At 35.9% G+C, this 9847-nt stretch overlaps 1 non-coding gene across 1 annotated transcript; it reads left to right on the top strand.

Annotated features, from left to right (window-relative positions):
• Positions 1-426: 426 nt before the first annotated feature.
• Positions 427-533, top strand: LOC141723125 (small nucleolar RNA R71). Its single transcript, XR_012576116.1, has one exon. It is a non-coding gene; the product is annotated as a small nucleolar RNA R71 (small nucleolar RNA).
• The last annotated feature ends 9314 nt before the right edge of the window (positions 534-9847 follow it).

Here is a 9847-nt window from a genome sequence, read left to right as displayed (position 1 = left end):
TGATTGCGGTTGTTGGGATGATAAGTGGCTGGCACAGGTTGCTGTGAACACTGAAAGTTGCTCACGAACTGAGCTAATTCACTAGAAATTACGCACTGATTAGTCTCATGGGCACCAGCACAAAGCTCACAAACACTAGCGATTTGATTAACTCCATAATTAGCCAAAGTGTCCACCTTCATCGTCAAAACCTTAAGTTGGGCAGCTATAGTAGTTGCTGCATCCAACTCCAGAATTCCTGCTACCTTTACCTGAGTCAGTCTCTGGGAAGGATTCTGGTACTCATTAGCAGCCATTAGTTCAATAAGTTTAAAAGCTTCATCATATCTTTTAGCCCACAAGGCTCCTCCTGATGCTGCATCAAGTATGAGTCTAGAAGTAGCACCCAATCCATTGTAGAAACAGTTAATAATCATCCAATCAGGCATGCCATAGTGTGGGCACTTCCTTAGTATCTCCTTATATCGATCCAAAGCCTCACACAGAGATTCTCCAGTTTGCTGAGCAAACTGAGTAAGAGCATTCCTGATTGCAGCAGTCTTCGCCATAAAGAAGAATTTAGTGAGAAGCTTTTGAGCAAGATCTTCCCAAGTGGTGATAGACCCTGCTGGTAGAGAATGTAACCAACAATACTTAACCTTGTCCCTTAGAGAGAATGGGAAGATTCACAGCTTGATAGCATCTTCAGTCACATCATTGAATTTGAAAGTGTCGTAGATTTCGATGAAATCCCTGATGTGCATGTTGGGATCTTCAATAGGAGAACCCCCAAACTGAAATGAGTTTCGTATCATCTGAATCGTGCTTGACTTGATCTCAAAAGTGTTAGCCCTGATGGCTGGCCTGATGATGCTTGACTGAATGTCATTAATCTTAGGCTGAGAATAGTCCATCAAAGCCTTAGGATTTTCTGCTTGATCACCCATCTCTACTAAAGTTGGTTCCTCGACTTTCTCTTCTTCTTCTACCTTCTTTTCTTCCTCAAAAATTTCCCTTCGAACCACCACAAGTTCTTCCTCGTCTTTATCCAGTGTTCTCTTACGAGTACGCGAACGCGTATGCATATACCCTCGCTAGAGTACCTGAAATAAGACAAGGAAACAAATAAGTAATAATGTTCGAGTCAATGAACTTTAACGACCACTGATGGAAAGCACATAAACTATAAATTAACACTGCAGTCCCCGGCAGCGGCGCCAAAAACTTGTTAGTCTTTAAACACGCGCTAATGATACACACAAGTATACGCGTTCGCAAGTAATATATAATCTATTCTAGTTCGTTCCCACAGAGACTGGCGTTGGTTAACTATTTAATTTATGCACTTAAGCAACAATGTATGGTTATTATTCAATGCTAAGATGATAATAATTTGGGTTGTTACAACTAAGAATTAAGCTAACAATTATAACTAAGGGAATAAGATTGATTGAATTAAAATATATGACAAATATGGGATTCTAACTTCATTAAATACTTCATTCAATAGCCTTATTGTTCTTAACCATAGCATACAATGGTGATGACACTAATCTGAATAACACGAAACTGATAAACGCCAACTTTCGTTGCATGAGTACCGTACTACCAGACATCCACAAAAGAGATAGAAGCTGAATATGCACCAATTATATTGAGACCCTATATGTCTATAGAATTTGACAACATAATGGTTTAAGCACAAGTTATCTATCTTGATTACATAGGGCAAGTAAGATGGGTAAAATTACCTACGAATTATGCATAACAATAACACATGAACCTATGCTAGCATGGCAAGTTCTAAATCCTTAAATTCACTGTCAATTCATTAAGATTTAACACACTATCTTATAAGTTCGCGACTCTTATAAGGTGAATATGCACAACCAATACTAGGTTATTATACAATCACCACACACTAAGACATCGAAACAATTTAACTAAAGAAATTCATAAATAAATCCGCTAGAACCCCATAATAACGATTAGCCCATAAACGGACTCATCATCAATGTGGGTTTCGATGAAAGCATGGTATAACAAACGTAGCCTTTATACTTAAATAACAAAACCAAGTATGAAACAAGAGTAAAGGTTCACAAGTAAGAAAACTAGCATCCAAAGTACAACTTAAAACAAAGATTCACAAGTAAAAACAAGATCTGCATCGTCTTCATTGAATCGTGCTAATACGGTCTTCTTATGGATCTCCTTGCGCTCTGGTACGACTCTGGCTTTTTATCTTATTAAAAATGACCTAAAGTTATTTATATAGCAGCTCTAATCAGCAGAAAAGTCTTCCAATTCGAATTAGAATAGAATCAGAATTCTGCATCCCGACCTGGGCCGGGCGCGCGCTTGATCAGCACGGTCGCGCTGGCTTTCTGAACTTCGGGCGCGGCCGCGCACTTGATTAGCGCGGGCGCGCTGGGCTTTTGCCAAAACTTGACTTCTTTATTTTTCTTGTAGATTTGAGCCGGCTTTCCACGAGCTTTTATTCCAACACCACCTTGACACCAAATTAGCACCAAAATAATGCTAATTCACCTGATTACCTAGATAATGCCTGAAATGCAAAAACACTCGAAAACACGTTAAAACACTTAACAACTTGAGTACAAATGCATCAATAAGAATATGTCTTATTTTTGTATCATTCATAATGGATGAAAGATCTTCAGGAGTGTAGTCCTTCGTATCCATATCAACTATCTTTTCTTCTTCTCATATAACAACAACAAATACCTTCATTGGTCTGTGAGGACCATCATAAATCCTGCTTAGATATTCAGGATCTGTTGCTTCCAAGCACATGGCCATCTCAACTTTCCATATTGGATATTCATAGATCTTTAGAATTGGAACCTTAATAGCCTCATATCTGCTCATATTATGACTTATAGGTTGATTTTCTGGTGCGGCTGGGGGTGGTGGTGGATTTTGTTGTTCTTCTTTTTCTGCCATTAAAGATTGATTTTAGATCTTGAACTGTTTATATATCAACAGCAAGCTCTGATACCAATTGTTAGGTCCATAATCAACTGTAGAGGGGGTGAATACAGTTTATGCAATCAATTTGACAAAGCTTTGACAGAATCAACATTTTTTATATTAATCTGATAAAAATTGTTACACAAGTACTCTCTCAAAGGATGAACAATTATCCTTTAGAGCTGCTAGGTTATATACAAGATATATTAATTCGCTTAACGCAACTCATATAGAGTAAACCTAATATGTGCTTATATAGTGCACTGTTACACAATCAATAAGGAATCATATTCTATTATAATAAGAAAACCTAATACATATCCATTTATGATTGCTTCCAAATAAAGTCCTTCACCACCTTGAATTCTGCAATTCTTTTCCTTATAAAATATCTATAGAAGTGATCAAATTCTTGATGACATCAACTGTTGATCATCAAGTACTGATGGACAAGTATTGATGACGCCACCTTCAGTAAATACTGATAAGTCCTGCTAATAAACTCTGATAGTTTATATCCTGATATCCTCAATTATATCTAACAGGGTGATAATTTTGTAATTAAGAGAAATTTTTTTGTGTCTTTTTAAAAGTGTACTCATGTTAAACATGGTCATTTTTATTATTGGGTGCGTTATTTGAATCAGCATTCGCATGTTAGTACAACTTTAAGTGCGTATATGAAACTAAATATCGATTTACTTCATTTTGTCCGATACAATTCTCATTTTTTAACAACAGTGATAATCTTGGCATTGAGTTTATAGTGGGTAATAATCTAATTAGATTGTCAGAAGATGATCTTAATGAACATCTCGGCCTTCCAATAGATAACTTTGTTGAGCCACCCACTGATGCAAAGCTGCTTACATTCTTTCAAGGAATTCATTCTACACTTGATAATGGTCAACTTACAAGGAAATTCTATAAAAGTTCTTTGCCTAAGGAGTGGAACCTATTCTTCACAATTATATCTTACTGCTTAAGACCAAAAAGAGGAGGCTGGGTGAGTATGTCTACAATGGTTCAACAATTTGTGTTGTTGCCGCTCAAAACCTCAGATTCATTTATGGACATCTGATCATGAGAATGATTCATTAACATCTAGCTACCAATGCAAACTTCATCATCTACCCAAGATTTCTTCAAATTGTTCTATCCAAGATGCTCACAGCAGAACAACTTGCAGTCTTCCCTGGTAAAAATCCCGTTGACGCTCCAGTTCAAAATAAAACAACCATCATGATTCTTATCAATGATTTCACATATGGGAACACTCATGGAGGAGCAAATATAGTTTTACCTGAACATCTACAGAACACATTCCCTCTGATAGCACAAAAAGTTCAAGCTGAGGTAGAAGAGGTTCAAGCTCAAGCAGATGAAGATGCTCAAGGTATTGCAATACAAGAGGCATTCCTTCAAGCACAAAATATTGAAGCTGAGAATTTGAAAGATGAACCAATGGAATTTGAAATAGAACAAGTATCAGTTACACCTGCAGAAGATCCATATCCAGAGTTGGTGCCACAACAACAAGATGACAATGCCTACATACCATCTCTCTTTCCGAGTAATGCTTCCAACACTTTTACGTGTTTGTCTAAATCTCAAGATATAGATATCCATTCATAATATTTCACACAACTATTCACTGAAAATATTAGGCCGGATAATGGATATGAAATCTCACATATTCAGAACCCATCCTTAGAACCAAACACTGAAACACTTCTCCACTTTTCAGAACACCTAATACATAAGGAACCATTACATGATGTTAGGGTTGAGGGAGAGTTTGCAGACACTGCAGTATATAAGGATGATGTAATGAGAGAACCCGTATATCTGTCTCTTCCCGAAAAAAAAGTATCCTAAAGACAGCTACTAGCTCCCTTACATCTTCTCAAAAGGATGTACAGGCTAAAAAGGCACATGAACAGTTACTAGATTAATCTTCTCAACAAGATGAATCTATTGAAATTTACTAGTTGGGCATGGCATCTGAATGAGTGTCACCATCTCAATCTTTAACTCTTATTGCACAAAGTGAGGTTACACACAATCAAGAAGCATTGACGGGGACATCTACTGGTGTCGTTCCTTCATTGGAACTATTACTTTCACAGGTGTTAATAGAGGGTGATGTTGTTACTGCCACTGATAGTACAACACCTACATCCCCAGGATAAATTACCGTTGATGCATCTGTTGATAGGGGACTTGACATAGGTGCAAGTCAGAAACCCACTGGTGATAAATCAATTTCATCAGATGAATCTAAGGGGAAAGTGTCTTCATCGACACTAGAGTGAACCGAGGAAAAGATTCCAAATGTGACGGCCTCAGCTACTCTCACAGGAATTCTAACTGAGACTGAATCATCTTCGAATGATATGCAACTTGTTTTAGGCAAGGACGGGGATTTTTGAAACCCCATTGCACTATTGATGACCTCCTCAAGGATGGATCCAGTTATTTCTCTTGCAGGTACATCAACCCTAAGGAGCTATGAGCGGAGTGAAATATTACCTGAGAGGTTGAATGACACCCCTGACCCTAAGCCGAATGAAAGAGTACAGAGAGAAACACGTGGTGAGAAGCCCAATGAGATACCAATCATCCAAACAACACCATACCTAATATGTCACAATATATTCTTAAGTCTGATATGGAAGCAATGTTGATTGAAAATCAAGAAAATTTATGAGAATAATTCAACAACGAGATGAAGATAATCGTCGGAACATTCAGCGGATTCATTTGGAACATGAGAAGAACATAGCCGATCTCAAACTTAACCGCAAAAATGAGATGGAGAAGATCAACTGGAAGTTGGATATAGCAATGGCACATATGAAAACAACTTCGGGAAAAACATCTAAAATAGCAAAAATCTATGGCTAGAGACTTGATCTTGTAAAATAGGATCTTAAATCTCAATCAAACTGTGCTCTGATTCAGAAGGATAACCCAACTGAGGGCGAAGAAAAAGAAAGATGCTAAAGAAAAAGTAGCTCAAGTTTAGAAGGAAGTTGAAACAGTAGCTCAAGAAGTTCAAGTTCAGAAGGATCAGTCCTTGGAAAAAGAAAACATGGTTGAAGCTGTAAAAAATTTGTTGAGTCTGTTGCTCTTGTTATTCAATCATCAGTGGAAAAGAAGATGTGGTAGGGACGAAGGAAGCTGAAGCTGCAATTATGCCGTAAACATAATTCAGTGATCCATTTGCATACACCTCGGTTGAAGAAAGAGAAGAGGAAACAGTGAGGGAGGAAGAAGCTGAGGTTTGGGTGAAGAAAGAAGTAGAAGAGGAATTCTGGAAGAGCTTAGAAATTGAGAAAGATAAAGCACCTCAGAGGGAGAAACGAATATTAAAGGATGATCGTTTAAAAGAGATACTCAAATAGCAGATGAAGCTATTAACAGATGTCTTTCCTTCTAGCATGGTAGATGAAGAAGAAATAAATGAAGGATAGATAATTGAGAAAGATTCTCCTGTTGTATTTGAACCATCATTTGGATTACATGAAGTGAAATCTAAAGTCACTGAAGATGAAGAATTTGAGGATTAAGATGCGTTCTCAGATGACTGCTTAAACTATGGCAATGAAATCATCAACCACACTTATGTTGAAGCTCAGGATTCAATCATGAGGATGATGGATAGAATTCAAAGATCATTGGTAAGGAAGTCAGCCAGAGCAGAAAGAGAGAAAACTCTTAAGAATACCAGACAAGGTAGTAAGTGGGATGGAATAAAAAAGAAGATGGACAAACTGACAACATATCTTGAGAATGATAATGGGAACAAGCTTTTTTTAAACATCTTAGAGGACTTAGGGAATCAATATGATAATATCCATGAATTCTATCATGATTTCAGTCGAGTGATCACTAACGTGACAATGACATGTCTCTCAGGTGGTTGGAGAATTTGTGTGGATCACTCATCCAAAAACTCAATGAAGATAACCTCTAGATTTTTAAAGAAGATGAACATGGTTGAGCTATTTGTTCTAGCAAAAAAGATTCCACTCTCCAAGATCAACACACTACCAAATAAATATCTTAGAGATAAAATCTTTCAAACCATTAGAGATGATTCTTCTCATGAATTTGAGAAACCTAAAGTGATCAAGATCTTCAGAGAAAATACAATGCACAATTTGACCCTAACGGATGCAAGTTTGAAGAGAGTGCAATATCAATATCTATCATTTCTGGAGAGTATATTGAGGAGTGTCAGAACAGAATTAACCTTTGAAGGAGTAAGAAGAACTGACGTAGATATAGCTGCTACTGAGATTCTTTATGCCTACAGACAAAATAGTCACACGTTGTATGATGAAGAAAGAGACATGAGAAGGGTCACAAGAGAATACTATCAAACAGTTCATATGGGTGACAAAGCTAAGATTAACTTAATGAGAGATAATGAACCTCTGATCTGCAAAGATGAAGATGGTCAAATGGATTTCAGAATAAATGATAGGAAGATAAAAATCTCAGACTTCATGTTAAGCAATTCATGGTCTATCAATCAAGTATTGATCCAAGTGAAAATGTCAACTTATAAATAAGAGAAACTTGCATTGAAGCCAATAAAGTCATTTGTTACGTGCTGATTCTCAATGATCAGGAGGAGCTCATGATCTGACTGTTTTGGTGTCATTAGGATTTGATGTGCCATCAGGATTCGATGCATCATCAGTATCTGCAGAACATTAGTATCTAAAGACAGTCTGTTGTGAAGATTAAGTCTGTTCCTTATTTTGAGGGATGGATATCTGTTCGTTCTGAGTGATAGGACTTTGTTTATTCAGTTAGAGATATGTATCATTTTCATTTTCTGTTAGTAATTGATAATACATATCCTAGACTGATTTGTAGCAGCTGTGTATTATATAAACACAGTTTAGGTCATCACATAGTGATTAACTCGAGTATTGTACGACCTAGCAGCTCTGAAGAACATCAGTATTTCTTTAGAGAGTTTGTAACAGTTTTTATCAGAAATATAAAGAACTGTTATATTTTTATACTTATTCGAAATATTTATACAATTATATCTAACCCCCTTAAACAATTATATCTTTACTGGGCAACAATTGGTATCAGAACTACCTGATAAATTTACAATCATAAGCGATATAAATATGACTCAGAACAAGTATGAAAGTATTATAATCCCCATTCTGAAAAAGACTGAATATCCTACATGGAAGGTGAAGATGCTCATGTTAGTGTAGATGCCCTAGAGGCAATACATTATTCTTTTAAATCTTTATGTCAGTTGATCATTCAATAAATGTATTTATTATGACCTTAATTACTGCGATATTTTGTTAGCATAATAAATGTCCTTAGAATCATGGTACAAATTGTATAGTTTAAGTACATGACTTGAACTTGAGATTATATAATATATCATATTCTTAAAGGTCCCTAGTCAAGTATTATTATATAGGACAATAATAATACATAGATAGACTAGTATGTTGTTTGACAAGATAATCACATCTCATTGGTTATAAGTATGGGGATACTAAAGTCAATACATAGGTACATGTGAGAGTATATGGTACTGGACAGACCCACAGTGAGATTCTTCATGTTTAATAAAGTCATAAGAAAGACTCACAGTGATAATGGTGTAACGATCCTTTGACTTGAAATCATTATATTTCTATACGAGGATTAATATACTTTGACTACATTAAAAGTTACTTTTGATCGGGTGATGATAAAAGTGGACATCGGGTATATCATGAGTCGTATGAGAAATATGAATGATAGATAAAGGATTTAACCCTCCTATAATTAGGAGAGATATTATTGGCCTCTTGATTGAGTGAGATTATAAAAGCATGGCCATGCTCAAATAATGATTTGTCTTGATAATCTACTCATGGATCAAGTAAACCCGAATTAAATGTTGAAGAGGATGACTAAATACATGCCTCGAGTTTAATCTATAATATGTATGGTTAAAGGGATTATATTACACGAAAAACATTAATCACGAAAGGTTTTATCTAATCACTATTTAATTATTGTTTAATTGGGTAACAATGATGTATTACTAGATACCTCTCATTGTTTATAATTTTATTAGAGAATAAAATTATTGCCAATTAAATAATAGCCTATAGGGTCGCACAAATATAGCACTTAATGGAATAGTTAATTTAAATTATGGATTTAAATTAATTGATGATTATTTAAATTTTATTATAATTAAATAAGACTTAATTGAGATAATATAAATTTGAATTAAAAGGAATGTTTTTGCCCATAATAATTAAGTATGACTTAGTTATTAATTAAATAATAGAAATTCATTTTTATTATTTAATCCAATACCTACTAGGGTTGGGCTTTGCTGTTATGGGCCTTTTTAATCAGCCATTATAAATACATAATGATAGGTTAAAGAGGCTTGTACATTTTTGAGAAAACCCTAGCAGCAAAGAGAGGCAGAGGCAATTCAGATCGTCAAGAATGAGGCTAGTACATCCATTCCGTAGTCAAGTTCGTGAGATGTTCTTGAAGGTGCTCGTGTGGATACCATAAAGGTGTTTCTCCGAGAGGTAGACACAAAGCGTGAAAGCGAGGATCTCCGTTGAGTTCGTGAAAGTTAAGCTCTTGAAAGGTATGATTCGTTATCTCCATAATCTGCCCATAATTATACATGGATCCTGTTTTTGGGTTTCGAAATTTTTGTTTTTTTATATTTATGCCTTCGGAACCAAACAGCTCATGCATCTGGAAGCTACAGATCCAGACTATCTCGACGTAATCAATGATGGACCCTACATGCCAACAAAACTGGAATACGGACACTTTGAGGCCAAGCCTGATGAAAGTCTCACCA

Source organism: Apium graveolens, chromosome 4 (genome assembly GCF_009905375.1).
Source record: "Apium graveolens cultivar Ventura chromosome 4, ASM990537v1, whole genome shotgun sequence".
Classification (NCBI taxonomy): Eukaryota; Viridiplantae; Streptophyta; class Magnoliopsida; order Apiales; family Apiaceae; genus Apium; species Apium graveolens.
The sequence above is the reverse complement of the archived record's forward strand: the minus strand, read 5'-3'. Positions and strand labels throughout refer to the sequence as shown.